Source organism: Rhincodon typus, chromosome 5, assembly GCF_021869965.1.
Source record: "Rhincodon typus isolate 14 chromosome 5, sRhiTyp1.1, whole genome shotgun sequence".
NCBI classification, from domain to species: domain Eukaryota; kingdom Metazoa; phylum Chordata; class Chondrichthyes; order Orectolobiformes; family Rhincodontidae; genus Rhincodon; species Rhincodon typus.
This window is the reverse complement of record NC_063336.1, coordinates 69,627,533-69,633,532: the sequence shown is the minus strand read 5'-3', so window position 1 is coordinate 69,633,532 and position 6,000 is coordinate 69,627,533. Positions and strand designations below refer to the sequence as shown.

The window sequence follows — 6,000 nt, the reverse complement described above, 5'->3', positions numbered from 1 at the left end:
TACACTTCAAAAAATATAAAATGCTTTGAGGCATCTAATGACCATGAAAAGCCACAACAGATTCAAAACAGTAACTTTGTGTACTAGAGTTAACATTTGAGTCTGATGTGGCTCTTCTTCAGAACCCGAAAGCACCCTCCATTTGTAAATTCACTTCTCTTCCACAAATGCTGCCAGACCCATTGAGTTTCTACAACACTCTGTGCTTGTTTTCAGATTTCTAGCATTTAACAGCATTTTGCTTTTATTTAAGTTGTTAAATTAAAATTGCTTGCTGGGGCCAGGGAAATAACTTTAAACTTGCTGGGTTTTTTAAAGACACAATTCTCTTCATATACATTGGGACATAGCTTATCACTGCCAAATGATCTGTCAAACATGTGGCTGATAAGATAAACAGTGAGCCTATCAGTTATTTTCTCCCTATTAGTGAGCATAAGGTTACTGCAGAAAGTTCTTGTACCCTAAGTACTGTAGTATTTTGTTTTGCAATTGTTCTGCCACTATCGACCTTAAAAATTCACACTGTATGTTTCACAGTAGGAAGTATGTTCCTAGTTATTATTTCATATTTGTTTTAAACGCTATCAGGTTGCAGCTAGTTTGTGATCAAACCAAATATAACAACACATCTGTTGCGGCACTTACGGAGACATCGGATCTAAGGAGTCCAGGCCTATGGTGCAAGAAGATTATATATCTAACTGGAGCTCAATTGGTGAACTTGTGGGAAAAGCGTGGATAAATATTTATTAACCTCATCATTTGAGAGAGGATTCAGCTACTATGTGAAATTTTGATACGGACAAGAGCTAAAGGTCATAAGCAAGCATTATGGTATATCAGGAAGAGCTGGTACAAAGGAACGTTTTCTTGCTTATGTTAAATGCTTCAGAAGGTGGAAGAAATTAGGTGTGTTGAAAATTGATATTCTGGAAAAAAGGGAAAAAGAGGAATCCTGTAAGGTTAGTGAAAGGGAAAATACTTCTGGATAAACGTAGAATTTATTCCATAATATCAAATGTACTGCTAAAGGTAACACTTTTTTACTAAAAAGTTATGAAATAGCTTGTTTCCTTTCTCCATCCCATGGATATTGGGAAGTGCCTGAGGTTGTTCATTATGAGATATAAATGAAAATTCTTCCTAATGTATTTAAAATGAATGAATTTGAAATCAATATACCCTTTGTTGAAAAATAATTTGATCCACTCCACTCTCTTAAAAGGGCACAAAAACAAAGTTGCTGGAAAAGCTCAGCAGGTCTGGCAGCATCTGTGAAGGAGAAAACAGAGTTAACGTTTCGGGTCTGGTGACCCTTCCTCAGACAAAGGAAAGGTGACCCTCTGAGGAAGGGTCACCGGACCCAAAACGTTAACTCTGTTTTCTCCTTCACAGAAACTACCAGACCTGCTGAGCTTTTCCAGCAACTTTGTTTTTGTTTCTCTTAAAAGGGCATCCTTACGTATAATGTGAGTAAAGTTGTCATTGCATTTTTGCTGGTGAAAAAGTATTTTTCAAAAGTTTTTCTATGGTGCTCTAATGTAATTGGCACTATATTTCATAACCGAGTGCCGTATTGACACAAACTGGTTTACAAATCAGATGTTGAGATGCACAATCAGCGCTCAATAGTATTTAAAGACTAGTGGAAGTTTTTGGTGGATTCTGTTTTTAAAAGTTGTTTTAACCTGTTTAGCTGTCCAGCTTTGCTTCTGCCATTGATTCTGTTGCATTTTTTATTGCTCACAAATTAGCCTCTGTTTGACACCATAGTTTGGATGTGCAATGCTGTTTTTATTCTCAGTATTGCTGTGGTATAAAATATTTAACTGTCTTATTTGTAAAGTTATAACATAAAATTTTGAAAGCTAAACATTGAATATGTATCTTATTTCCATGTGGATTTGATACTTTAATTCTAACGATTGTTTCTTAAATGCCGAGCTACTGCCTGAATATCTCTGAGATAGTCGCAGTGTGTGCACCCAAAGGAATTTTTGATCTTTTAGCCGCTGAATATGGTCTATCTCCTCACAACTTAGAAAATATTTCCATAATTCCTGTCATATGCACCTGAAAAAGTATATTTCACATGACAATTTTAAAACATATAAATATCTTTATCTTACACCATTCTTAATGCAGTTTTTCGTCATTGAAATTCTCTTCCACTTACATACAGCCCTATTCCAATGCCAGTGATCGCGCTCTCAGCTGGTATACTTGAGTTAGATCTTTAGAAATGATCAGTCTGTCTCTGCTTTGATTTTTTTGATTGACATATGCTACTTCTATGGCACCTGCAAAGACTAAATCTCACTTACCTCTGTTGTCTACTAAATTTTTTCTTTAGTTTGTTTGTGCAATCTCTACAAATTCACATTGAATCTTAATGCTGAAGGTGCCATCCTGACCCCCTTCTCTTTTATAATTTTGCTGAAGTAAATTAGTGTTTGGTGAACAATAAACTAAGACACTTTATTTACATTTTTAAATTTTTAGAGATGGGGCACATTCTAATTTTTTGAAGATTACTGTCAGCGTTTTCCACAACTTCCCTTTGATTATTTGTATTACCATATTTTTTGATAATCAGGTATTAACATGAAGCAATTTGAGTAGTTTTAATTTAAAAAAGTTGTCTTTGTTAATAAAATAAGAACACATAAATGTCAATCTCAATTCAGAGAAAGCGATTTCCACTCTGAATCAAACTGTCATAGGCTGAAGCCCCTTTTCCAGAAAAAAAAGCAAACAATCTGGGTCGACACTTCAGTGCAATATTAAGGGCACATTTCACTGTCAGACGCGCATTCTTTACACATACAAAGGGCTCTACGCCTGTTTCAGTTATCAGTCTAGGCCTCGATACAAGGGCTTTTACTAATAAAGTGGATGTCAAATTTCAGGTATGGAACGTTCTTCTGGATTTTTCTCACTATGTTGGATATGTAACGGCACATTTTATGTCAGTAAAATAGTCACAGAGCCATCAATGTTTTGAGTGAGAATATCTTGTATTTTGACGTTAGCTTCAGCCCATTAGTAACACTCTTCCCTTGGAGTCGGAGAATGTAGATTTGTATGCACACCAAAATCTGAAGATATAATCCAGATATTTCAATATAGTACAGTACTGAAGGAGTGCTGCAGTTTTGAAAGTACTAACATCCAGTCGCAAGATTAAAGCATGGCCCTCTTTGCCTTCTTCCAGTGCTATTTGAATAAAAGCAGAAGAATTTTTCTGTTGTCTTGGATAAAATGTATCCGACAAACAATATCAAGAAAATTGGTTATCCAGTTATTTATCTCATTGTTATTTATGGAATGTTGTATATGAAAATTAGTCGCTGCATTGCTAGACAACTACTTTGTCTATAATGTGTTTCGGGACTTGAAGTTGTGAAAGAAAACATATGGATATAAATATGTTAATTTGGTACAGTGTGACCTAATTGCCTAATCTCAAGTTTTATGACATTTCACAGAAAAATAAAGAATAGCTTAATTTTCAGGACTTGCAAAAAAATTCTTCTTGGTTTAATCTGATTGGTACGTATTTTACCATTAGGCAATGGTGTAAAAAGGAGGTCTTATAGGGCAGCGGGTAGTTTCTCTGCCTCTGAACCAGAAACCTTGTGTTCAAGGCCCACTCCAGGACATGAAGGGTAGGGCAGACATGATCATAATGCAGCCAAACAGTTTGAATATCAATCTCTAAATCCTTACAAATTATGTCGATGACAAGCAATAAGAGCAGGTAAGATTCCTGGTCAGCCAGGTGTCAGAAAGAAATTGGAGTCTCTGCTGTCATTGTATAGATGACTGGTGTGATTCAGATTGGTGCCTTTAGCACAGGGTTCAATTGCCATTCTGGCTAGGGTGAATTCAACACCTGCCTCCAGAGGTTGAGGTTTTGCTGCTGTGAGTTGGACCTGCCTTTAAACAGAGAACTCAAGGAGAAAAATATATAAAGTAATGATAATAAATGAACCAGATAGCATGCCAAATTTTCCTTTCCGTTGTCACCAATGGCACAATAGTAGTATATTCAATGTTGCCCAGTCTATGACATTTGGACAATTGTAGAATTACCCTGCAGGCTTTTGACAGATTTAGCAAAATTATTTTTCAGTCACTTCTCCTTTTCCTCTTCATTGTCTTTATCACACTTGTCAAATGTATGAAACCAAATTTCAAATAGTACTCGCTTTTTGATTCTTGTAATGAATGTTATCAATAAATGTTTTACAAACTTTAATGGTAGGTTGGTTTGTAAAATTCATCTTTTTTTCAATGGACCCCTTTTGAGCTTTGCTTTAATGATTTTGCATTCCAAGAAATTTGCTTTTAACAAATGTTTGAGTTCTTTGGTTTTTGTTATTGGCACCTCTGTAAAATACCCAGTTATGTTCCAATCTTTAGTCATAGAGTCATATAGTGCAGAAACAGGCCCTGAGGCCCACCATGTCTTTGCTGACAAAGAAACAGCATGATGGCTCAATGGTTAGCACTGCTGCCTCACAGCGCCAAGAACCTGGGTTTGATTCCACCCTCCACTGTCTGTGTGGAGTTTGCACATTCTCCCGGTATCTGTGTGGGTTTCCTCCAGGTGCTCCGGTTTCCTCCCACAGTCCAAAGATGTGCAGGCTAGGTGGATTGGCCATGCTAAATTGCCCACAGTGTTCAGGGATGTGTAGATTAGGTGCGTTATAGGGGGTTGGGTCTGGGTGGGATGCTGTGAGAGCCAGTGTGGACTTGTTGGGCCGAAGGGACTGTTTCCATACTGTAGGGATTCCATGGTCTATATGAAGCCCATTTACCTGCAACTGGTCTATTATGCCCTAACATTTTAAGTGCAATATTTTGCTGCACTATTTAGTTGGTGAAGACTTTGTCAATGGTATGCTTATAATGTGAAGGAAAATCAGGTATGAATGTATGTACTTCACAGCATCAGACAAAAGAGAGTGAGAACTTTTCAGGTCAAAGCTAGCATGTGCTTATTCTTGATGGGGTGTGTGATGGATTAGAGCGTAATGAAATAACCTTCAACAGATTAAGTAGATAGGATAGAGACTATGATGGGGTGTATTATGCGTGATCTATGAAAAGAGCTCGCTTGATGAGATGCGTGTTTACTTATTGACCATAATGATTTGTTTTCGCGAGACACGGCTTTCTTAAGAAGAAAGGTTTGTGAGGGTATTATATGAGAATGAACAATCTTTATTAAGAAAAGGTTGCCTGCTGAATGAAGATGCCTCTAAGACGTTCTTCATAACCTCCATTGAAGAGAGACAATTTTCTGCAGTGAAATTGGATTGGTCCAGATCAGAAACTGAAGCTCAAGTCCTCTTGTTTTCAGATAACGGGTTTTGCTTGAATTTTCACCTATTGTTCTCTTTTAGATACTGGTGGTTCAGTAAGCAATTCTAGTATATCCCACTTATATTTCGGATGTATGGCACTCCGAACCCTTTTATTTCACTATAATTAAATTTCTCTTGAATTGCTTCACAGCTGAAAGATATTTCCCTAAACCCCACACAACAGGAAAATCAATCAACTAATTACAGATTAAGAATTGGTATGAGGATGTTTTTAGCAATGTTTTTTTTTAAAAGCTGAAGTGACTTTTCTCTAGCATTTTCTTTATCCGGTATTGTAAATACAGTTACTTAAGTGGAAAGTTTTTTCTTTGGAGAGTAGGAAGTTCAAATACCATAGCAAAGGGCAAAGTGAGACTTTTAAAGACTCAAGTACAGCATTAGAACAAAACAGGAAACCAGCTTTTAATGTAAGTTTTCCAGCCAGCTTGTTTTATGATTTAAATTTAAAATAAATAGTAATTTAATCAAACAGATGTCTCAGTAATGTGGTTTATTTAGATTTAGAACTGGCTGTGAGAAAGCCACTTCAGAACTGCAGGGTTTAAGGCATGATTACTAAGTATGCTTGCAGAAATTCAATGAAAGACCAGGAGGTATTTAATTT

The 6,000-nt window shown here is 36.5% G+C and overlaps 1 protein-coding gene across 1 annotated transcript in view; it reads left to right on the top strand.

The window, feature by feature from the left end:
• Positions 1 to 889: 889 nt before the first annotated feature.
• The window catches only part of si:ch73-340m8.2 (tyrosine-protein kinase Blk), a 67,766-nt gene continuing 62,655 nt past the window's right edge, over positions 890 to 6,000 (top strand). Inside the window, exon 1 of the mRNA XM_048597055.1 lies at positions 890 to 965. The gene's annotated coding sequence lies outside the window, so the exon portion shown is untranslated. The remainder of the gene's footprint in view (positions 966 to 6,000) is intronic.